Below are 26262 nucleotides of genomic sequence, written 5' to 3' on the forward strand. Positions count from 1 at the left end.
AATACTTGCCAATTATTTTTATGAGAACAGCATATTCTTAACATAAAATCAGACTAGAAGATGTAAGAAAAGAAAATTATAAGCCAGTTTCACTCATTATCATGCACTACTTAAATACCTAAAAATTAGGCACACGGTGAATAAATTGATTTTATCTTAGGAACATAAGGGAAATTTAATATTACAAAATCAAACAAGTTATTTGTTACATTAATTGTGTAAAAGAAAAAACTCAAAAAATCATTTGTCTCATAATTCCTACTTTTGATGTTTATTCTAAGGCAATAAGTGGGGATGTGGGTAAAGATGTTCTGAGTACCAGTTTTTACCCATTTCTCTATGTTCTTTGCCATGACTTTGTAGTTTTTCCTGTTAACAATGGGAGTCAATTTTCTCACCCTTGATTCTGAGTTTGGCTGTACAACTTACTTGGCTGCGGTATTAGCAGAGGTGGACCCTGCAGAAACTTGCAGATGTGGTAGTTCTTCATTTCCACTTATTTCTTGCTGTTTCTCAAACAGGCAGAGAGTGCTTCTGCCTTAGGGCCTTGGTTGTGTGTGCTCCTTCCATCTGAAGTGATCCTCCCTGTGGTTATCAGCATGGCTGGCTCCTTGCCTTCATTCTTGTCTCTGCTTATTGCTACCTCATCAGAGGAGCCTTCTCAGAATATACAAACGAAATTATATGTCCTTGCAAAAGAATTACAGGCCATCACTATCCTTTTTTCCAGTTTTATTTTTTGCACTCATTACCACTTGACATATAGAACGTTCATGTTTTACTTGGCCCTCTTCTGTGACTGAATTATGAGATCCACCAGTGCAGGAACCTTTTCTATTTTACCACTGAATTCTTAGTGCCAAGAAGAGTACTTAGCACATCAGTATTCAAGAATTATTTGCCATATGAAGACTCTGCCCTGGGTCTTACTGACTCAATCAATCTTTATTAATTTAGCAAAACGTAATACACCAGAACCTCACACATGCTGGAGGTGGGGGTGATGAAGTGAGGTGGGAGTTAGAAATTGCTGCAAGATGGAATAGTTACTCAATACTTTGAGAGTTCTTAAAGTGATAGAAATATACTGCCCTTGACATTGTCCTTTCTAACTATTCCATACACTGAGAAAATCACAATCTGAACCTTCATAAAAAGCCACATGAAGGAATCAAGATGATAGATACACTTTGGAGAACATGAAGGAACTTTAAAGGAAGAACTTGAAAGATATAGTAAGAAACAAACATGGATAAAGCATTAATGAAGATCACAGTGAACAAGGAAGAAAATGGAAACATATATATACATACACACCCACATATATACACACATATATGTATGTATGTGTATATATGTATGTGTGTATATATGTGGTGTGTGTGTGTGTGTGTATATATATATATAACCACAAGGACTTGGGTATTCAATATAAAGTGACCTATGAAAAAAATCCCAAAGTCAAAGAAATGAAAATATATAAAACTAATTTTCTCTCTTTATAATCAAAATATTTACATGTTGAGAATGTGATTGTTTGCATAGATGAATGTGTCATCAATAATCAGGCAGATATTAAAGTATTTGTGGCTATAATATGAAAACATAATTTGTAATAAAATGAAGAGAGAAATAACAGATGTTGAACAAAAGCTGAATGCTGAGAATTACTTTCAAGGAAGTGACTCAATATGAACAGCAGTCTTTTCAGTCTTGTTCATACCACATAGATGCTTTCATAGCATTAATAGAATTAACTGGATGTTTCAGAAATAAAAAAAAACAACTATGTACAACAGAAGAAATAGCTTGCCTAACAGAGCCTAAATTAGTCTAATCTATTTTAGTCTGTGATTCTGCCCTAGTAGGCCCTTGAGAATTGGAGGGAAATATGGATAGAAAAAAATTGTTTTTTTCCCAGCTTAATGACATTGAGATAGTCCTGAAATACATTTAAAAGACTGTACGTTCCAAAGATAACTCAGCTTCTGTCAGTCACAGAGAAAATAGGTGGAAAGTTTATTTTTATAACACATTTCCTCCAGTGGCCCTCTCCAGGGTAACTGCTTTGCCTTACTACAGACAGTGGAGACAGAGGGGGTATCAACTCTGTGAGTAAATTAAACATGTATGAGTTACACAACACATGTGGTAGAAAAAATTCTTTTTATTAATTTTGTTTTTCTGAATATTTCTGATCTCCCTCTCAAATCTAAGTCTAGATTATTCTCAGTCCAACATTTCTTCTTTGATATCTAAAAAAAAAAAAAAAAAAAAAACGTATTGAGTTCCACTGGCGCTTGCCACCATGGGAGGCACTAAGAATACAATGGTGAAAATGTATACAGCACCATCTCTAAAACCCCATCTGCTTTTTGTCTTGAGGGCAGAATGGATGCACTGTGATAGCACCTATGATAAGGATAAACACAATGGTATGGAGGTGCCTGGTTTAGAGACTTACTTTGCTTTGAGCATCAGAAGAGATGTCATAGCACCTGATATCAGGAGACTGACATCCCTAGGAGTCAGGGGAGACGGCGGTGCGCATGTTCCAGGAAGAGGGAATAACCTGAAGGTGAAAGGCAGCGTGGAAGGTTCAGGGATGCTGGAGGGTTCACGACTGGAAGGCAGAATTGAAACAGTAAGTGAAATGAGAAGAGGCTACCTCACTCCTAAGGGAAATCTAAGTTCTCTTTTCAAAGTATCTTCCTTCTCTTAAAAATCATTGTCTCTTCAGTGAAAGAAAACTGATCTAACCAATTCCATCCTGCTTCTAACTTCCAAAATATCCTTGTTTGTTCCTGGGCATAGGCTGAGCTAACTTTAAGAGGAACTTTATAGTTTTTAGTTTGAAACAAAGATAACAGCCCTTTCTCAAAACAAACACGCTTCTTGCCTTGGAACTAGACTGCCTTTGCAGGACTAACAAATTAGTCGAAAGATTAGAAATTATGGTTCAGGACTCATGTAGCTGGAGACTACAAGATTCTGACACTCCCCAGATTGCTCCTGGGGATAAAATCACTATTGTAAAACCTAAACCCAGTGCTTGACATATTTTGCAGACCCTGCACTTGATGGATCAGCTGGCACCACTTAGATAGAAAAACTGGATCATCTGATCTTCGGGCCCCCACCCAGGCAGTGACTCTGTAAGAAAACAGCTTCAACTCCCTGAGTCCATCTCTGACCTGACCAATCAGCACTTCTGGCCCCTGGTTTACCCCCACCCACCAAGATGTCCTTAAAAACTCTGATCCTCAAATGCTCAGGTAGACTTATTTGAGTAATAATAAAAATCTGGTCACACACACACACACACACACACACACACACACACAGAGAGAGAGAGAGAGAGAGACATAAATTTCTGTCTCTTTTTGAATATTGCTGAGACTCAAAATCTCTCTAACTTTCCACCTCACACTCTCCAATGTGAAGTGTTATTCCATTCACTCTGTTTACCCTAAGATCTTAACAGTCTTTTAAAAAAACAAGAAAATCCGTTTTCCGCAAAATAAACACTCTATCCCACCCTCTCATCTCCTGCCATTTAGCACAACCTGAGTGCAAGTTTCTTTGAACTGACTGTACCATGGACCATGCCATGGTGACTCCTGTGACCCACACATACACCTCCAGATGGACTCCTGGAGCCAGAAAGTCTGAGTCAACCTTGTGACATTGGACCCTGCAACCTGATTAACTAACCTGGCAACATTTTGCCATTGTTCCTGCCTCAACCATTCCTGCCTCAACTGATAAGCCAACTTTGTGACACTGGACCTTGGACCTCGTGACACACTCCCAGCTTGCAAAAACCACCCACCCCGAACTGTAACTTCTGTAACTTTCCACTGCCTACTCCAAACCTATAAAACCAAGTCTTATACCATCGCCCTCCATTGAATCTCTTTTTGGACTCAGGCTGCCTGCACCCGGGTGAATAAACAGCCATGTTGCTTACACAAAGCCTGTTTAGGGGGTCTCTACATTGAGAGTGTGCCTAACACTGAGGATAAAAGATCCTCATACTGCCTTCCCTTCCCATCTACAGATGATAACAGAACATGCCCTGCAAAAATATTCTCAAGATTTCCCTGGCTCAGAAGCATTACTCTGTGTGTGTGTGTGTGTGTGTGTGTGTGTGCACGTGTGTGTGTGCACGCGTGCGTGTGTGTGAGTGTGTGTGTGAGTTTTGTGTGAAGGAAACCTCAAAGGATGTCGGGTTTGCAATTAAGCCAAACTGGAGTCCTGAACTACTCTGCTGATATTCCCACATAATGTTCTTACTATTCTGCTGATATTCCCGCATAACGTTCTTCTAATCTAGGATGCATCTCCTAAAGATTGCTCTGTTCTCCACACTATTTAACAAAGTCTCTGGCTGGGTAATGAATGATGCATTTCTCGGAGCACAGGCAGCTATTGTGTGGGTGGGAATTCACACTCTGGATGTCTGAAGGAAGATTTGCATTCTCGGAGAAACACGCGCAAAGAACATGTTAGCATGGCTAAGTTCCAGAAGCTAACCATATGAAAATTCTTGTGTAGGGCCTTATTGGTGTGGTTTTCTCAAGGATTACAGAGATTATATCATGAAGCCTACAGGGTAAAAACTATGGTGGCCCCTTTCCACAAAGCACACACCATATCATTTCTCTCTTAAGCTGGACATTTCACCTCTATGTGAGGATAATACGGGGAGCAAAAGGAAGCATGCCCCGATATGCATTCACGTCTCTAATGACTCATACACAAGGGAGTCAGCAATGCAGGAGTGCCCCTGAAGAACTTTCTCCATGATGAGCTTCTCAGGGAGTTCATTCTACTTCCTAAAATATTTTGTAACATTTATGTTACAAAATATAAATGGATGAAATACCAAAAATAAAAATCATCACTCCTATTATTTCAAAACCACCATTGTTAACGTTTGATGTAGGTTCTTCTGAAGATTTTATCTATTTGTGCTTTTCTCTTTTACAAAAACAGCACATTCTATAAATATGATTTTTTATCCTACTTCTTTTATCTAACCACAAGTAGTAAATATTTACATGTATACTTTAAATATTCTTTTATAAGAATATTTTTACATGTGTATAGTGAGTGTTCCATTGTATAGTTTCATTAATTTTATATTGTTTATTCTAAGCTCAAACTTTTAGAAATGTTTGAACCATAGCTATCTTAGAATGCTTAAATATTTGAATTTTGGTTACAGTACTCTCTCTTCATTCAGTAAACATTTAAAAATTTTTATCTAGGTGTCAGGTATTACTTAGGATTAATGAGAACAAAGATCAATAAATTTAGTAAGTCTTCTGATTCAAAGTTATGTGCTTGTGAAGAAATTTTAAACTTCTTAATGCTAACTCTAACACTACTTGTGGAAGAAAGGTTCAAAGATGAAGCTTGATAAAGAATCACTTGGGCTGATTTTTGAGGGGTGATTTGATGTTAGCCAGTTGAAGAGTGATGGCTAGTGATGTTTCAGGCAGAGAAAGCCATATATCGAAATCCCCGAAACTGATTAATTATCCTTAACGTATGAAAGAGAGGACAGGGACAAAAAAGATGAGACTGTGAAAATACACAGAGTCAAACCATGCCCAGAAGTTGAGTCATAATCCTAAAGTATATAATGAATCTTTGAAAACTTTTAAAGTGACAAGCGACAGAGTGAGGTTCTAGAAATAGTGCTCTATTTCTATGGTAAGAGTGTGGGATGGGGCTAGATTAGAAGGAAACAAAACTTGAACATACACTGAGGAAAGCAGGAATACTCACTCCAATCTTCTGATTCAAGCTCATTGAAATTCATGTTGATATTTCACATATTGCCAGATACCACCTTCCAAGCTGACACCAGTTCATTTATGAGCACTCATAGGACCTGACTGCTTAGTTTTAAAACTAAGTGCACTAAACTCTTGCCTGCATTTCCCTGTTAACTCACAGAGCTATCATGGTGGTCTTACTACCTACTGGAATCTAAAGGATTCCTGATCTCCTGGCAATCCCATCAGAAAGATAATTAAATGAAATCTAATAAGGAATAATAAATTTCCTTTCTCCCAATTTCTCCTCTCATGTTACTTCATGTTCCAGAAAACTCTCTGCAGAGCGTCAGATCTGCATGTGGTTTCAAGCAAAACTTAAGTAATCCCTAAATGTCATGTAATATTTAGGTCTCTGAAGGTCAACATGTTTCCTCACTATTTCAGTAAGGCAGAAAACTTAAAAAGTTATTAACCACATGCATTTTTCATCAGAAAGAATTTAAGTGAAGACTTAGAGCATAATCAATCTAGTGATTTTTAATACAGGATGCGGTGCGAAACTCTTTATTTTTCGCCTTCTTTGACTCACCTTGCTAAGTGCAGCTCCACTGAGTGCTACAGACAAAAGACATATTATTTGTCATAAATTAAGCTTATTTGATAATAATTGAAGTTAAGCCATAACCTTTCTGCTTTTCCCATAAATGTTTGTTTATGGGAAACTGATACTGATAAAACTTTGTGTACATTATTTTAAAACTGCTACTGATAAAACTTTGTATACATTATTTTGAAAATGGGAAGCTCAATCCCAGAGGATCTTGCTGGGTTAGAGGAGATCATGAGACCTACCAAAACCTTTGTGCCTTTCTAACATTTGCTCACTTGAAAAACATTTTCGCTTTTTCCTCTTGATCTTACATTTAAAGGAATCCCATCTTCCTCATATGCAGTCAGTAAGAATTGCTTAATATATTAGAGAAACTTAATGCTAAGATTTGAGTTGCATATTTTGTTTGATTTTTGTTGAGAAACCTTTCAAAGCTATAAAATGATCTTGGAATTCTTTGGCAAAATAAATTCCGACTCCTTAGTGTGGCTCAAAAACTTTACATGTTACCTCTTATGGCTTCTTTTTTGTTGGTATTGCTGTAGCTTTGAGACAAGATCTTGTTATATTGCTCAGGCTGGAGTGTCATGGCTATTCACAAGGGCTAGCATAGTTCATTGTGGCCTCCAACTATCTTTCATGCCTCAGCCTCCTGAGTAGCTGGGACTACAGGTGTAAGCAACCATGCCTGGCTCTTCTCCTGCTTCTTTATACATCATGTTGTACACTTTCTCTTCAATTTGCGCCCCTTCCCACTGAATGTATCTATACATAGCCCTTGGTCTCCAATGTAATGCATTACCATAATCAAGTCTGATTCACCCTGGATTTAGTACAGGAATAACAAAAATGCATATAACTCAAGACATTGGCTCACCCACCACATAGTCAATCTGGGCCTAGTGCTATTCAAACTGGGCAACAAACCTACTTTTACCTAGTATCTACTATTGCCAAAGAGCAAATTTGGTAACGTCAGGGGAACTTCATACTGAATTGCAAAAATGTGATGTAGGTATTCTTTGACTTCTCCAGTGGCCAGAGAGGAAGATTACAATTACTTGATTCTTCATGCATAAAATAACTACTTGGCTCTATTTTCCTCAGAAGAAAACAGTATAACTGGAAAGATTTGGGGGCTTCATGGTGTACCCAGCACCAGTGGTTCGGTGGTGAGGCTCCTGGGATACAGCAGAGAATATCTGGCTGCTTATCCTGGTTTTGTCACTATCTGGTCCACATGCCTGGCACGTTGGAGACCATAAAAATAATGAAAAACAAACGAATGTGTTATGTAACTTTGACTCTCTTCCAACCTTTTCAGCCTTTTTTATCTCCATTTCCAAAATGAAAATATTGGATTATTTGATGTTTAAGATCCCTGAAACTCTAAAATTGCATGATCTAAGCTAAGAATGCCTTCTAGAAAGCTATCCTTACACTAAACCCTTTTGAGCAAAATGAAATTGATAATTACTCAAGTGTCAAATAAAACATTGTTTAATGTATTTTTTATTACATGTGTACTACAAGCAGAGAACCCAGCGATCTAACCTGTCTTGATAACAAGTTCCCATTTTGCTGATACAGGACACTCAAAAACTTTCTATCAAATTTTCATTCTTTAGTCTCCTATCCCAGGTTTTATTTACTCTTTCTCTTAATAACTACATTTTAGCATGAAAATATAGGTTTTCATTCCAAAGTGGAAAAGATGTAAGGATGGCCTTCACTGGCTCGTGGGCAAGAATGGGTGTCTGGTGAGGCAGAGTCCCCCATCAACGACCAAAAGTGATGGAGAAGAAGCTGCAAAGCTGCTTTTAATCACCAGGGGGAGCTATCCAGGGCAATTCAAATACCATGTTTTCTAACCCCATCCGGCCTTTCTGCATCACCCACAACTTCCTTGAGAGTTTAAAAATTACTTGCTTCCAGTGCAATGCTCTCAACTGTTTATTGTTCTGTGTTGTTCTTGCTGTTGTCCTCTGCCTTCACTCTTCCTGGGTTTGACCTAGAATCCCATCTTTCATCCAAAGAACCTAGAGTTTCAGGAGAGTGAAGGGCTGCCCAGGTATGAGCTACCTCAGCTCAGACCTGATCTGAGTAATTGTCACTCCTGGCCTTCAGTTTGTTTTTCACACCTGGCTGCTTTCCTGCTGGTGAGGGAAGAAGCCAGCACCATCTCGTTCTCCTGCCATCTACTCTTCACCATCAGGCACTTTAATAATGCACAGACACACACAGATTTAAAGAAGTACACAATTATATAAATATCTTGAATACTGGATAAGTAGGTATTAGAAAAATCAGTACTTGATTGGTTATACTAATGTTTCTTCACTCTAAAAAAGAATTTTAAATAGAATCTTGATGCTATGTATCAAAATTCATTTTTTCAGATTTTGTCTTAAAGTTCACACATTTACAAATTTTTCAGGAAGAAGGTCAAATGAATTTTCATACAGTGCTGGGGTCATGAAGTACCTTGTTTTATGATGATTTACAGGGGATAATGACATGTGCAGGGTGATAAACCCCGCACGTCAGCTCTTTTCAATATCATTTGTTTTCCAATGAGTTTTCATTTCTGTGTCCTCAGTTTTCTCAGTATAGATTTTGGACATTGCACACAGATGGATTCTGTTTAGAATCTAATGGAACTGAAAAAGTCCAGCAGTCAGATAATCCAGACAGTCTCAACTTCATTCTGTTTTAAGCTCTTAAATATATTTAGGTCTGCCTCTTTTCTCCCTGAAGCAGCAAAAATAAGCAAGGGTGACCTTTACTGTTGTGCTTAAACAGAATCTACTCTTTCCTTTGAGTCTCCCACTGAGGATTTATTGGATGTTCCACCACGGGTCCTAAGATCCCTACTTCCTGCTCCCATACTCCTTGACTTGCCTTTTATATACATGGAATTAATACTTCGAGGAAGAATTTTGATTAGTTTCTCTGAAATTATGTGACATTTAATTAGTTGAGCTATTAATAAGTTGAGCTCTGATGACTACTAAGGTAGATCTTAGGAAATATCAGGAATTCATTCTCCACATATTAGTAAGAGGACATTCTGAGAAATGATCATAGAGCAAACATCACAGAGTACACTTACACAAATCTAGATGGCATATCCTACTATACACCTAAACTATGGTATCACCTGTTGTTCCTAGGCTACAAACCTGTATGGTATGGTACTGTACTGAATATTGTAGGCAACTGTAACACACTGGTTTGTGTATCTAAACATATTTAAACATAGAAAAGATACAGTAAAAATATGGCATTAGAATCTTATGAGACCACCATTACAGATGCAGCCCCTTACTCAATGAAAAGTCATTATGTGGCACATTACTGTAGTTTCTGTTCTGTAGAATAGTAGAAAAAGATGAGTAGTGTTAAAATGGTTTGAGAGAAAGGAAGTAGATGACTCAAAAATTTTAATTCCATTTTGTTTATGACTAAGAGCGTACAAACAGTTCTGAAACACTTTAACCTTTTTCATTCTTGTTCTCATGTCATAAAATAAAGTTAAAATGTAACCAGTGGGTCGGGGGTGGTAGCTCACCCCTGTAACCCCAGCACTTGGGGAGGTTGAGGCGGGCAGATCACGAGGTCAAGAGATCAAGACCAGCCTGACCAACATGGTGAAACCCCATCTCTACTAAGAATACAAAAATTAGCCCACCATGGTGACACATTCCTGTAATCCCAGCTACTTGGGAGGCTGAGGCAGGAGAACTGCTTGAATTCAGGAGGCGGAGGTTGCATTGAGCCAAGATCACACCACTGCACTCCAGCCTGGGTGACAGAGCAAGACCCTGTCCCAAAAAAAAAAAAAAAAGGAACAATCATTGAGCAACTCTGAGATATCAGGAACTATAATGTATTAGACATTTTTACACCAATATTTTGAAAAACTTGCCTGAGTCTGTCAGTTAACCAGTAGACCTGAGACTTCTAGTGCAGAGCTTCTTAAGTTCAAAACCCATGATCTGGTACATGACCACTTTGTATTTTCTCACCCCAATCCAAGTGATGAGTTATGCAGGATGGATGTTATCAGGGTTGTGAGGACTGAAACTCTCCCCAGTAGCAATGGGTGAATGGTACAATGGGACATTTCATTAGGTTAGAGGCAGGAGAGTAGAAAAAGACAGCAAAGATGCTAGTTTAGTAAAGTTAATGGAAGAAATTATTTCCATTCCTTATTCTGGACTTTATTCTCTTATCTTCAACTACTCAATGGGGCTTGGCTTTAGAAATTGCTTTTGGGTTCAAACACCTATTAGAGGAGATGTATATTTTAGTGTTTCTGTGGTGAAATTTTTTTATTTCTATTGTTGCCAACCAATGTGGTGAAATGTTTAATGATCTCAGTTAAAAAGTTAAAATAATGACATTATCTAGTGAATTCTACATAAAGCTAAAAGTACCACATTGATGTAATAGCCTATACTCTAAAAGACATCTACTATCTTCAGTATCATTGCATTAAAAAATGTGAAAGAAAAAGTAAGTTTTAGCTTTTGTTTTGCTTTGCTTTTTGAGGCTAGTTGGAAATACTCTTTGAAATCCTCTTTTGTTATCACAATTCTACCTGATGCAAGGTTGAGAGGGGAGGATTCAGGAAGCTAAATCCAGCAGGTCTATATAGAAATGGAGAGGCAGAAATACAGGAGTTGGAGAAATTGTTAAGAAATTATTGCAGCAATTTCATCTTGGGGTCCAGAGCCTACAGGTATGGGAGCAATGAGAATAGAAGAGTTGGAATATAAGGCTTATTTCAAAGGAAGCATCACAAGGACATTGTGCCACAGGAAATAGAACAGAATGGGTGTTAATGGCGTGTAATGATGGTATGTTTAGATAAGCAGCTGGAATGCACCTAGCCAACTGTCTTGAAATTAACCTCATAGCTTCAAATTCCATGAGACTTCATGTCACCATGAGGAAACTGAAGTGGAGCCCCACTGAGAATAAATAGTGTCCTAGCAGATCAATACCTGAGTGAAACCACTCCAGGCTCATAGAAGGTGGCTAGTAACTGTTACTCCCAGCGACATGATCTTCTTTAATCCACAGAACTCCCTGAATGTAGGTATGGGTAGTCCCCCTTGAAAATGCAAAAGCTTATTTTCAAAGAAGCTAATTTCACATGACCCAAGACTGGTACAACAGAGATATGAATACAGGTCAGAGAGCATAAGAGGAAGCCCAAGAGGTCTGCCCTTTGTCAGAAGCACTACTTCAAGCCTCATTTGCATGGCATTAGAGTACCAGACAGGAGAGAAAGGGGACCCTCCTGTAGCCTCTTTGGTAAGAATATTCTGAAGTTAATTTAATGAGAGAAAATTGGCAAACATGAACTTGGCTCCTGTCATGTGCCAGGCAGTGTGCTAGATCCAGGGCATAAGAAGATACATAAGCTACATAATGCCACAGAGGAGCTCAGCGCCTGGCAGCAGGTAAACAGAGACAACACTGTAGGGTAGTTTCCTGGAGTAAAACTCACCAGTGCCAATTTGCTATGTGGAAAGAAACAGACCTTCCTGCTTCATGATCTGCAGTGTCAGATCACGAGATTTACAAGGGCTTCAAAGAAAATTCGTGAAGATAGTTGAATTTTAGGAGACTATACATTTTCAAAGAAGCTGTATAAAAATTTTACAAATAATGTTTTAATTAAAAACAATGATTAATCTGGCTGGGCATAGTGGCTGACGCCTGCAATTCCAGCATTTTGGGAGGCCAAGATGGTTGAATAACATGAGATCAGGAGTTTGAGACCAGCCTGGACAACATAGTGAAACCCCATCTCTACTAACAATACAAAAATTAGCCTGCCATGGTGGTGCATGCCTGTAATCTGAGCTACTTAGGAGGCTGAGGCAGGAGAATTGCTTGAACCAAGGAGGAGGAGGTAGCAGTGAGCCAAGATCACACCACTGTACTCTAGCCTGGATGACAGAGCAAGACTCCATCTCAAAAAATATATATATATATTATACACGTGTTGAGTAAAATCAAGTATACTGAATTACAACTAAAACATGAAACACTTGAAATGAGTCTCCTTCGCATACATATATTATTCCCATAAACAGTATGAGTTTTAGTTTCTTACTGTCAAGATGTTCTAGCAGGTAGAATTATTAAGAACAGCTATCATTTAAATTTTAAGTACTGAATGTAAAAGCAGAGATGTTGGTCAAAGGGTACAAAATTTCAGTTAGGAGGACAGTTTGGGAGATCTTTTGTGTAACATGGTGAGTATATTTAATAACAATGTAAAGAATTCTTGAAAACTCCAGAAAGAGTATATTTTAAGTGTTCTCATCACCCCAAAAAATAATATGTGTGTGAGGTAATCCATATGTTAATTACCTCAATTTAGCCATTTCACAGTGTATACATATTTCAAAACAACCTTTTGTATACAATAAAAGTATACAATTGTTATTTGGCAATTAAATAAGTAAAAAAAATTTTTTTAAATAATCTGCTTTGCCCTTAGTACATTGGTACTTGCAAGCTTCTGGCTTAGATATTATATTTACTTTGCCATTGCTCTTACTCAGTAGTCCACAATGACTCCCTATTACCTACTCCTTCAATCTGGTTTTCTTCAATATGACCACTTGCTTGCTGCTCTAGACCCTCTCTCTCTAGAACCCCTGTGTGTTCTTCTTTCACCCTAGCCATGTCATGCCTCTCTCCAGCACAAACACCATACGTCCGTGACCCTATTGCCCACCCTACCCACCCTACACACACCCCATCCACCCTACGTACACCCCACCATATACACACACATACCCAAGGCAAGTGCTGTGCCAATGCTGGGCAGGCTTGCCCTTAGATTTTTTTTTTTGCCCTTGCCTTTGTGTGCTTTTGTGTGTAGTTGGGGAGGGGATTAGCTGGTGGGGAACAATAAATCTTTTCATCTGGTCTCTCTATTTCTGACTAAGATGGATTCAACTAGTCAAAACTATCTCCTGAAGACTGGGGGTGGAGGGAGGAGGAAAGGGGAAAACAAAGTATGTCTCCCTCCCTTTGTGCCAACGGCTTGTTCTCCAGCAGTAGGGGCAGCGGCTTTGTGGCTCCTGCTACTCTACATGCCACTGCGGTTCCAACTTTCGATGGGTGACCCTGCTTATAACCCAGATCTCCCCTACTCCATCCTTCCTAACGAGGGTAGTGGCTTCCTGCTGCTGCTAACCTCTGGGCTGCATCCCCTCCTCCTGTGATCTTTGAAGATTTTCTACCACCTGTGTAGCTAACTGCGAGCATTGCATTTCCTGTTCTGAATACTCAAAAGTTGTTTCTGTTTACCTATTGGACATTTACTGATGCCGTGCTCAAAAACCGGGAGCTTTTCAGTGAATGGTATATGCTCTATTTTCATCTTCTTATTTGATGATGAAATAATCCAAAAGAGTATGTTTTAAATTCCTATACTATAGGAAGGGAAAGTGATTTACCTTTCCAAGCCTCAAAGTTACACAGGTAGTGAGAGAGCCCAGATTGGAACTAGGGTCTAATCACTTACTACTTGTATTCACTTATTTATTAATCTACTTGATTAGATCACACACTCTTTAGAGTATTATTTTGCCTCCTCTGTGCTGTTTGGCATAATTGGGAACAGTATGGGCAGAAGCTCAATAATATTAACTAATTAATTCATTGTATAAGAAGTATTCAGCCACCAGACACCTGTCTTTTAAGAGCAAGCTTTAACCCTTTCAGTTGTTTGTTCCCATTCATTTTCTGTCATCCCAGCTGACACAGGAAGACAACAAGAGGGAGTTAATTCACAGAAGTAAGGAGGCACCGCCAGAGGCAGAAATATTTGCTCCTAATTAAGTGTAGCCACAAGATTTATATCAAGTGGGAAAGCCTCAAGGTTTGAGGAAGAAAACAAAAGTTTGATTCAGGAGGGCAGAAGAGAGACAGAAATGGCAACCGGATGTCAGAGACATGCCCTGGATAATCTCTTTGAGATGAACCATGGAATACTCAAAATAGGGCTCAGTGCAAAGGAACAGAACTGGGTAGGAATGATAGAGGAATGCAGGTCCCAGCCAGCTGGCTTGGATACAGTATGAGAGGCCTGATAGAGTCCAAGGATCTAGCAGACAGAGAGAAACCCTGGAACCTAGAACACTGGGTAGACTGGACTCCATGGAATGGCCATTTGTTAGTGTTGCTGAAATTCACACTGAAAAACTGAACTTTTCTGTATATTTTAGCCCTTGGGTATGAAGCTACATAGGACCCTTTCCAACCACTGATGAGGGTGTTATCATTCCTAGCTTGGCCTCACTGCATTATGAGGACAGCTTGCATATGGCAGGTGGTTGGTAGCTAGGCCTGAGGGTGGGAGCTGAAATAATCCACTCTGCTGGCAACTATATTAAATTCAAGATTTCCTTTCCTCTTCAGAAAAATGTGGTAGTTTTACCAGGGATTTCACAGTATTGGTATCCATTTAATTGGCATGAAACAGTGTGTTTGACCGGGGAGATTGTGGGGAAGTTGAAACTTATCTTCTAACTTCTTCTTTCCAAGAGTCAGCTATTCTTTCCAAGCCTAGCATTGCTTTCCCCTCCATTTCTTCTTCCCATCAAGAAATGTCACCTTTCCCTATTAAGAAAGAAAAGGAAAAACTTACAGGAACTGGTCTCACAGAGACAAGTTAGGAAACAATTTAAAGGAGGGAGAGATAAATAGAATCAAATTCAGTATCAAAGTTTTCTAAAGGGAAGTCCCATTCAATCAATTCAGTAAGAGATGAATTATTGAAAAGCTTTGCTGGATTTAAAGACTCTAACAGCAGAAATCAGATTAGAGTGAATAATAAAACATAAAAACCATGTATATGCTCTTTTGCAAAGAATCTTGGCTGAAAGAATAGAGAGGGAAGGTATTAGAGGACACACGGGTTAGTTGGTGGAACATAGTCATGGCAGGTTGACATGAGCCTAGGTAGATTATGAGACTTATATTAAGGAAGAATAGTTCTTTGCTAAAGGAGGTAAGAGAGTAACGACGGGTTCAGTGGACAGCTTAAGTTGGTGAAGGGTAGTGAAGAAAGTACATGACTAGGTTTCTTCTAACTACTTGTCCAATAAAAATATATCTTATAAGTTTCTTATTAGTTCAAATACAGATTACAAGAATAGCACTTACACACGTCAAAATTCCATTTCCTCTCAGGCACGTTTCTTATCCTTTCTTTCCTATGTTCTGAATTATAGGGAGCTACATTGCCTAGGCCATTTCTTCTGGTATGATGGCAAGTTTGAGTACTTGGTGGCAATTGTGGAAGATGGAAGGACAGACGGAAAGGAGAAACCAGGGTCCTTCTCTCCTTCCCTCTTTCTGTCCACTTCCTGTGGTGTCTGGCAGCAATTACACCTTCACCAGGGCTCATAATCTGACCAAGTTGGGTTCCCAGCTTCCATCAAACTACCCACTCTTCTTCTAGCACCTTCTACACAGCCCTGGTGTCCAAGGTCTGGCATCACTCCTGTTTTGTTACCGCTTCTGCTAAATCTCTAGGGTGCCTCACTAGCTCATATTGGCTTTTCATAACCCAGTACTACCACTTCTTGTAGCAAATTTACTCTATTTGAAAGAGCTAGAGTGATTTCTGTTTTCCCAGCTGGACCCTGACTGATAAAGCAACTATCCCTCCAAATCACTGATATAACCACAAACAAGATGTGATTCCAGGTGTCTAAGTAGTTTTGTCTCAATCATGTGTTTTTTTTTCTGAGAAACATACTCAACCACAGCCAAAGTTTTCCAAAATAGAGACCACTGACTGTTATATTTTTTCACAATTACTATTGATGACTAATGGTTACAACATAGTAGTTTTTTTTCCTAGCTTTTTTAAAGCTTTATTTTTAATTGACACATACTAATTGTATACATTTAGGAGACACAGCATGCTATTTCAATATGCCTACTTTTCAGTCCTTAAATATAATTAACCAGTCACTCCACAGAAGAGTATAGAACACTGCTTTTCGATAGCTCTCTAATCTGTAAATACAGTAGTTTATTTTTGTTTCCATTGTTCTAAACGTTTCAAATGAAACTTCCTCATTCTGTGGCATAATATTACTGCCCTCACACATAAAATATAAGAATATTTTTATATTACTGAATAGTAAACAACTGTGATTTTTATCTCTTGGAAACTAGTATAAAAATTCCTCACAAGCAGGTCATCCTCTGTTTAGAAACTGCTTATAAGTTTCTTGAGATGAAAAATAAGTCCTCCAGGGCCAGGCGCGGTGGCTCAAGCCTGTAATCCCAGCACTTTGGGAGGCCGAGGCGGGTGGATCACGAGGTCAAGAGATCGAGACCATCCTGGTCAACATGGTGAAACCCCGTCTCTACTAAAAATACAAAAAATTAGCTGGGCATGGTGGCGCGTGCCTGTAATCCCAGCTACTCAGGAGGTTGAGGCAGGAGAATTGCCTGAACCCAGGAGGCGGAGGTTGCAGTGAGCCGAGATCATGCCATTGCACTCCAGCCTGGGTAACAAGAGCAAAACTCCATCTCAAAAAAAAAAGAAAGAAGAAAGAAAAATAAGTCCTCCAAAAACGACTGGGCAATTTCAAATTCCCGGGGGAACATCTGGGAGGAAGGGAGCAAGCACCAATGAGGTGCCAGTGATTCTTCTCTAAGAAAAACGTTCCCCTGTAGCCCAGCATCCCTGGCTAAGAACAAACTTGGACAAAAAACAATCCATTATCATGTCTTTTCTTTCAAAATTTGGCTGTGGAATGTGTACGGTGAATTTCCTTTGTCTCCTCTGTGATGTCTTCAGAAAATTTCATGTATTTTACTCATTCCTTCATGTAAGTGAATTCAAAAAGGCCGATAGAAGAAAGCTGATACATGAGAGGACAGTTCTTCCTAGAAAAATGTGTCTGATTGAGCTTCCACGTATGTACTGTCCACTTGGTACTCTTCTGAATTTGAAGATACAGAATGCTGCCTAAGGGGAAGATCCCACTCATTCATCCATATGGCCATCTCCTCTCCTGGGATGTAGTGTGAACATATGTGCACTGAGCATGTTCAATGTTCACACACTTCCAGAGTTGGAAAATGACTAACTTGGACTAAAATATTCAGGTGAATTTTGAATTTTATGGCAGAAAGTTTTATTGCAGTACTGAGCTTCAGTGTGGTTGACACAGATCTGAGGAATCAGGAAGTGGGAGGAAGGTCACATAAAGGGATGATGGCAAGTGTTGGTATAGGTCACTTTTCACGACCCGCCTCAGACAAAAAAAAAAAAAAAAAAACAAGACAACATTTCTTTTTACAAGCACATTCTCTTGTAGTTTTATGGGAAATCACATGCTGACCTTAGTGTCCAAGATTCCCTCCCATGCCAGCCAAGCAGGTATCCAACTATGTTTATATTTTTTATCTACAATGTGCATGCTCTGAGTGTGGGATTGCACCTGCGTGCATGAGAAAGCAGCACCTTCTAAGAACACGCGACTGGATGTAGCCCTTTTCTGTGAAGGCCAGAGACATAACTGGGTCAATGCCTCAGGGTGGTCAGATCCTGGGAAGCTGACTCATGCTTACTAAAATGCAGAAAAGAACTGGTGTTAGCCAGGGGAAAAACAAATATCACAGCAATAAAAGACGTAGGACAAGCACATTCTTCTCCTGTGGTAAGCAACATGGGAAGCTGCTGAGAAACCATGAAAAGTCCCTGCCTCAGAGGCCAGAAATATCTGAAAGCCTTAATGTCCACCCTCTTTTCCCTGTAGGCAGACCTATGAGTGATTTGAGAAGTTCCTCTGTGAACCCTGATTCCCAGCAAGGGGACTGAAGACTCCTTCTCAGCAGCTCTCTCCCTGCCCTGCACTAAGCAAGGCTGCCGCTACATCATGCAATGAAACTGACTTCAGTTTTTAAGTACTGTCGCGCTGATGAAGCCAAAACTTGTCCTACACTGTCTCCCCCCTCAACAGAGCGTACTCATTTACGGGTATTTCTCAAGTACGCCACACTTTGTGGGGGCTTTTGAGTAGCAAATATTGCTCTGTCATCACATTCTTCAAGCTATAACATCTATTTGATTGTGTTTTCCCCTTCATGTTGGCTCCCCTGCTTTTCACGAAACAAATCCCAGTTCAACTTCAGCTTGGATGTTTGAATCACAAGGTGTCCCACACTGAGAAGTGATTTTTTTTTAATGCTATTTGTCTGGCAAAGGCTGGCAGACTTGCCCTGCTCTTTTAGTTATCTTCATGGAAATCTTTGGCTTTTAAGTCACTGCGTGTGCTTTCAGGTTAATGAAGTCATTGAGGTAGAGCTGTTCCCATTTTACGAATGAGGGAAATGAGGAATAGAAAGCTTGCCCGCTAAAGCTGCAAGATGGCAAAGCTGGTTCCTAGTTCATGTATGTGTTGATCAAACCAGGAGCTCTCTTCTCTACCTGCAACTGCCTTTGTTGCAGAACTTTTCAGCTAAAGCCAGGGTCCTTGTCCATCTCACGGCCACGAAAATGTAGGCTTGCAGGCGGTTTGAAGGGTGAGTAAAGCAGGGTTTTATTGGATGAAAAGGAAGAAAAGGGGGAAACAGGGACTCTCCTCAGGGCCGGAGTCCCCTGTTAGACTTAGGGGCAGTTTGAATTCCAGGTTCCATACACGGGAAGAGGAGGGGCCGGGCTTCTTCCCCCTGCAAATGTGGCAAACTTCCCAAGGATCCACCTCAGTGAGCATTCCCCCCAGGGTGCAGGCCAGTAGGAGTTTGCCAGGGACCACTCCCATCTGACTGTCTTATCTTTATCAATGCCTGAGCCCTCAGTACTCTGGAAATGGGTGTAACATTTCCCCTCCTCCTGTCTTAGCAATAGACCTTCCAGGATGAGTAATGGCAGGATGTGTAGAACTACCCCGAGCTCCTGCTAATTCAGAAGGAAGTAATTTGAGAATGAATCCTAGAGAACGTTTTCAAATGCCTTCTTACAGGTATGAAGAAGGTATTCAGTTACATGATACAATTAACTGCTGCCATCATATCATATGATAAACCAGTTTGAATAGGGCCTTTCTGTACATTACAGGTCACAGAGTAGCATTTTTAGGTCACAGAGTATGAAGACATATGTTGAAATCCCACCGCAGCCACTTAATGGTTGTTTTATCTTGAGAAAGTGACTTAAACTCCCTAAGCTTTAATTTTGCCAGCTGTAATTATTGTATAATAAATGTCAGTACATCAACCGTTTTGTGAGATTTAAATGAGACGGTATAGAAAGTTCGGCATGGTTGTAGAAGTGTAAGTACTAAATATAGAAGTAGTGATAGCAGTAATAGTGATCTTTGGAGGACACTAAAATATTATTACAAATATTTTTTCATAAATTATCTTATTGTATCATTGTATTATCGCCTTCTTACATATGAGAAAACAGAAACTTATAGAACTTAAATTACCGCCCAAGATCAGGTTAAGTGCCAGAGAGGGGACTCAGATGTCCTCAGATTCTAAATTCTCTCTGCTTTCCACATACTAAGTGGCCCCAATGGAAAATGTGTTCAGTGTTGCTCATGATGTAGTTGATGAGGTCAGCTATTGTTGGAGGGCTCTGGAAGGTCTCCAGATGCTAGTGAAACCCCAGCCCCAGCCAGTGCACAGGTTCTTGACACCATCACAAGAATGAATTTGGGAAGGAGTCAGAATGATGCAAAAGACAAGAAGCTTGCACTGGAAAGAGAAACTACACACTTAAGAGAGAAGTGCAGGCATGCTTATGAGAACAAGTCACACACAAAGGAATTTTGGTTTTCTATTTTAATGTGCTCTTCTAATTAGGGGCTGGAATAATCAGGAGGTTTTCTAGAGAAAAAGAAGTGGTGATTTCTTAGAATTGGTGTGGCATCTATTTTTATATTAAATATGGGCATGCTTGGATCGGTTGTGGTGCTGGTGGGTGTGTCATTTAGTATGGTAATGAACACGTAATTAGATCTGGGATAGGACATGCATCAAAGCCACCACCATGTTGGTCTCAGCCAGTTTCAAGCAGGTTATCCCCTATCCTCTCTGTTAGGGTCGTATCAGCCTAGGCTTATCCTTGTCATTGTGGCTAATTTTAATAGCTCCTTTCTTGCTGCCAGATGAAATTGCTGCTTGACATTTTCTCACTTCTGTGACCACTGAGTATTCCTGCCCCAAGCTGAAGTTGTAGAGGGCTGGGGACATGGTCTTCAGAAGCTGGAGTTAATTTTACTATTGACTAGAATGACAGTAGACTGCAAATAAATTTGTATAATAATGTAGGTCTGTTTAACACTATGTGCCTAACACTGTACTAGTTGCTTTAACCCTTATGACCACTCTCGAAAAGAAGCACTTATATTGCCATTTATAGACTAAAAAACCGAGTATTTATATTGCCATTTACAGACTAAAACACCAAGAAGAGGTAAATGGCTTGCTAAGGTAATATCTTGGCAAATGGTGGAGTCAGTGCTTGAATCCAAAGCTGGTGCACCATTCAGTGGGTCCCCTTGCTTCTAATGAATGCAGCCAGCTCCTAGTTTACTTGTCTATAAATGTTACCTACGTCGCATTACTGTGTGAAGGTGAGAAAAGATGACTCTAAGTAAAGCACTTAGAATAAAGCCTGGCACGTAACAGACAACAGAATCCTTATCTCTTCTTCTTTATTGATCTGAAGAGACAGTGACCCACAATGAAGAAAGAAAGACAGGTACAGAGATACTGGCCTTATCTCTGAGTGACATCTGCAGGCAGCTCAGTGACATTAGAATTGGATTTTTCTGTCAAGTGCCATCTCTCTTTGAGCTCTGTGCATAGACTGATGGATGTGTGATCTTTGCAGGATGGAACTGAATGGTAGAGCTAACTGCTTTAGGAAGTTTACTACCTATGGGAAGTATAAACCTCATGAAAAAAAACTGGTGGTGAGAGAAAAGAGAGATGTTCTTAACCAGAAATCTCCCATATTCCCCTCTCTAGCTCCACTTATCCCCTGTCTGCATCACAAGAAGGGAAAGAGGCAAAGATCTGGTATATTTTGTACTTATTCATCTCCTCCATCCATGTATCCATCCATTCAACCATCAGTATTTATTCAGCAGTTACTCTGTGCCAAGCTCTCTGTTAAGAAAGAAAGGTGATGAACAATCAGATAGGACATGATCCGGCCATGTGCAATGACTCAAACCTGTAATCCCAGCACTTTAGGAGGCGGAGGTGGGTGGATCATGAGGTCAAGAGATTGAGACCATCCTGATCAACATAGTGAAACCCCGTCTCTACTGAAAATACAAAAATTAGCTGGGCATGGTGGCATGTGCCTGTAGTCCCAGCTACTCAGGAGGCTGAGGCAGGAGAATTGCTTGAACCCAGGAGGCAGAGGTTGTGGTGAGCTAAGGTCGCGCCACTTCACTCCAGCCTGGGTAACAAGAGCAAAACTTGGTCTCAAAAAAAAAAAAAAGAAAGAAAGAAAGAAAAGAAAAAAGACATGATCCAAGACCTAAAGAAGCTCATGGTCTAGAAGGGAGACTAATAAACATACTAAAATCAAAATACAGAGCTCTGGGTGCTTGGATAGATAAAGTAATGCCTGGATGCCATGAGACCACAGAAAAGGTGAATTTAAATCAGCCAAAGTGTTCAGTAAAGCTAAGGAGGCAAGCCATGAGCTATGTATTGGAGGAGAGTGTTAGCTAAAGTCCTTGGCTCAAAACAGCAAGGGATGTTCCATCTTATGAGTGGTTATGGAGGGAACCGGAGGAATATTGGGTGGCTCCATCATCAAGTTCCACATATCAATGATCCATCATAACCTTCTCAACACTTTTACACATCATTCCTCCTATTCTGTCACTTTGGGCTTAGAAATTCTACGTAACTCTCCAGTGTTTTAAAAACACATATAACTCTTCAAACTTTTAAAGATAAACTACCTATTACTATTTTTCCATATCGAAATAAACATAATATTCTATTTCCAGTGAGGACAGATTTGAGCAATGCCAAGATTCAAGGAATGAAGAATACTACAAGTAATAAAGCAGGCCCTATAAGATCTCATTTAATTTCTCTGTGGTTGTAAAAATAGCACAAAGCTTTGAGATATAAAATTTATTCCTTTTTTAAAAAATTTTCCTTAAAGTATGTTAACTTTGTCAGCCCCTCAATGCTAATATTACTCATGCTAATACTGAGATACTTTCTCGGGAACAGCATACGATGCATCACTAAGAAATGATAAATAAAAGGATAAATGCAGCATTGAGACTTCTGAATGCTTGTGTAGATTATTGAAAATTAGTGTGTATTAGTCTAGTCTCATTAAATTCTTGCACAGTGAATATATATCTGCATTTAGAATTTTATTTTCATGTTCTTGGAAAATATTGAGTAGAAGAACATTTCTGCAGTCTGGAATTAATATTAAAAAGAAATCGATTATATCTTTCAAGAGTTTATTAAGCAATCGCTCTATTTAAGTCACTATGGTAAATTATAAGCATATAGACATTAAACAAAAACAGAATTTCTGGCTTTAAGAGCCTCATGATTTAATTGTATGGGAGACCAGAAAATAACTGAAAGAGTCACGCAGAGTGCTACAGGAGGAAGCCTATAGGAGATACATAACTAAAAAGTCCTGGCGGAGGGCGCAGGCTCAGGCATGTAATCCCTGCACTTTGGAAGGCTGAGGCAGGCAGATCACGAGGTCAGGAGTTCAACGCCAGCCTGGCCAATGTTAGTGAAACCCTGTGTCTACTAAAAAAAAAAAAAAAAAAAAAAAAAAAAAAAAAAAAATTAGCTGGGCTTGGTAGTGGGCACCTGTAACTGGGGCTACTCAGGAGGCTGAGGCAAGAGAATCACTTGAACTCAGGAGGCAGAGGTTGCAGTGAGCCAAGATCACACCATTGTACTCCAGCCCCGCTGACAGTGCGAGACTCCTTCTCAAAAAAATAATAATAAATAATGATAATAATAATCCTTAGGAATGAGAGGAGAGGAGTCAAGAAATGTATCCTAGATTATACCCCACACATATAAGACATATGCTATGTATGACATATAGGACAGCTTTTGCCAGGCAAAGAAAGCAGAAAACTACATAAATGATTAAGGCCAAGTGCCGTGACTCACGCCTGTAATCCCAGCACTCAAAGAGGCTAAAGTGAGAGGATCACTTGAGGCCAGGAGTTCAAAATCAGCCTGGGCAACATAACAAGTCCACATCCCTCCAATAAAAAAAAAAAAATTATCAGGCACGATGGTGCATGCCACGTTTGTAATCCTGGATACTCAGGAGGCCAAGGCAGGAGGTCAAGGCTACAGTGAACTATAATTGTTCCATTGCAGTCCAGCTCGGGTGACAAAGCAGGATTCTGTCTCTCAATAGACAGATAAATAGATGACAGATTGATTAATTTATAGAGAAAATTAAAAATAATTAAAGAGATGAAAATTTGGATCTGGGCTGAATAGGAAGAACCCTATAGCTTGGGAAAAGATGGAGGACTTAAGTGCTGCTAGTTTTAATGAGGTCTCAGAACATATATTGTGCAAATAAGGTTTATAATGAGTTCATAAAATGTCCATGAAATGAGCCAGTGAAATGGAGTAAGGAGGGAGATCATGGGAATGGAGAGGGTCAAGGGACTTTAACAATGGGATACTTTATGGGCCATAATGTGAACATTGATGTCCTCAAGATGCTAGAAGCTCTTGGAGCTACTGAGAAAGACTGTGATCCTGGTGTCAACACTAAGTGTTTACCTCCTCTGCTCCTGGGAGCTCCTTCTCTGCTCCTAAAGCAAATTGCACAATTAAATTGATGAAATTGTAGAAATCCATGATCTTGAACCTCATTTCCTCAGAGCTGCTAAGGAAGTGTCATAAGATTTCCAGTTTCTTTCACAACCATTTCCAACCTTGACAATTCACAGGCTCTATCAGCTTCATCCTTATTTTCAGCAGATTTACTGATGTTCTGCCTTACAGGGCAAAGTGAGCCCCAGCAAAGCCAACACCTCAATTTCTTTCCTCACCTAAAAACTTGGCCGGATCTGTACTTCTCCTCTTTGTGTCTCACTTTCCTAAGTTCCAAGTCTGACCTGCAGACTTTGGCAAGCAGTGGATGAAAGGAGTTTGCAGACACAGCTGTTTTGCCTGTGAGAGCATGGCAAGGGGGCCCCATGGCTTACAGACTCCCAAGAGGGAGGCCGGCTGTGCGGTGTAGCACCTATATGCCAGAGATGCTTGTATTTATTTAGAATAGATTCAATGACTAAGGTCTCAAGCAAACACCATTTGCGGGTAATAAACATTGCTGACACTACCAGTAGAGAGCAGTCATGTGCATGGATGATCAAAGGGTGGTTTCCAGGGAAATAGGTAAACAAATTTGTCTAGATAAATTCCTTTGCACTCCCTTGTAACCTGCTCTTTGCCCTAGCCCCAAGATAAGAGGATTTAGATGCCTTTAGCCAAAAGTCGTTCCCAAGGATTTTGCAAAACCTCCCGGCCTTCCAAGAAGGTTTGCATCTTTCCTTACAATTTTTCCCACCATGCTGACCCATCTCCTACACCTAAGCTACCATTAAAATATGAGGTAATAATTATATACATGTAACAACGTTGTGGGGGAGATTCAGCAACACGTATAACCCTTAGGCAGGTATAGCACATGAAGATCAATGCTTATTAGTTATCATTATTGCTATTACTCTGGTTGTTGTCGAAAGTTAACCCAACAACTGTCTTCACAGTCCCATCCCAGGCTGCCCCTTGGGGTTTCTCATTTTGTTTTTTCCCCTCACTCTCCTGTGTTCTCTGCATTTTCCTCTCTAGTAGTTTTTTTTTCCTCTCAGCATATAAAATCAATTATCTCACATCTGTAAAAAAGCTTCTTTCTCTGCTTTTATTCCTCTTCCCAAGTCACTTCCCTGCACTTTTCCTTTGCTTCACATCAAGTTCCCTGAAATCTACACAGAGCCTGCTATGTATGCTGGTGTGGTGACACATGCCTGTAGTTCTTGCTACTCAGGAGGCTGAGACAGGAGGATCACTTGAGCTCAGGAGTATGAGGCTGCAGTGAGCTATGATTGTGCCGCTGCACTCCAGCCTGGGTGATAGAGCTTAAACAAACAGACAAGCAAACAAAAACCACGAAGAATCATCTGTATCTGCTTCTTTCTCTTGATGTGAAAAATATGAACCCACCACATTTTGTCCTCTACCCTGCAGAAACTGCTTCTCAAAAGTTGCTTCTGATGTACAAGATGTTGAATCTAATGAATGTTTTAATCCTCAGAAACGGTGACACTGTCAAGTTCCATTCCTTCCTCCCCTTCTCCCTTTCTCCTTGAGTGCTCTTATTCTTTCCTAACAATAGTAACATTAGATCCCCCTACTTAATGTGGTACTTTGTACATTGTTAACCTTCAATAAGTATTTGTAGAATGAAAATATCTTTGATAAAAATAATATATTCCACAACAATACATTTTCTTTGGAAAGTAGGTATATTTTGGTGTCTAAGGAGAAGTGTGTCTGAGTTATGGACATACGTAGGGTAGGAAGCTGCCTGCATTAGTGTAGAAATTAGGCCATCCCCTGAACTGTTGTTCTTAATGGGGTTTTTTTAAAAAACCAATCACAAGCACCTAACTGACAGTATTTAAAATAATCCAGGTCTTATTTTTTCATGTTTAGTAGAAAGAGATGAATTACAACGGAACAAGCTCATTTACTGTGAAATTTGTCTTATCATCTTGTTTCATTTTTTACTAGCTCATAAAACCAAAGTGTTGA

The sequence above is a fragment of the Saimiri boliviensis genome, chromosome 6 (genome assembly GCF_048565385.1).
Source record: "Saimiri boliviensis isolate mSaiBol1 chromosome 6, mSaiBol1.pri, whole genome shotgun sequence".
Lineage (NCBI taxonomy): Eukaryota > Metazoa > Chordata > Mammalia > Primates > Cebidae > Saimiri > Saimiri boliviensis.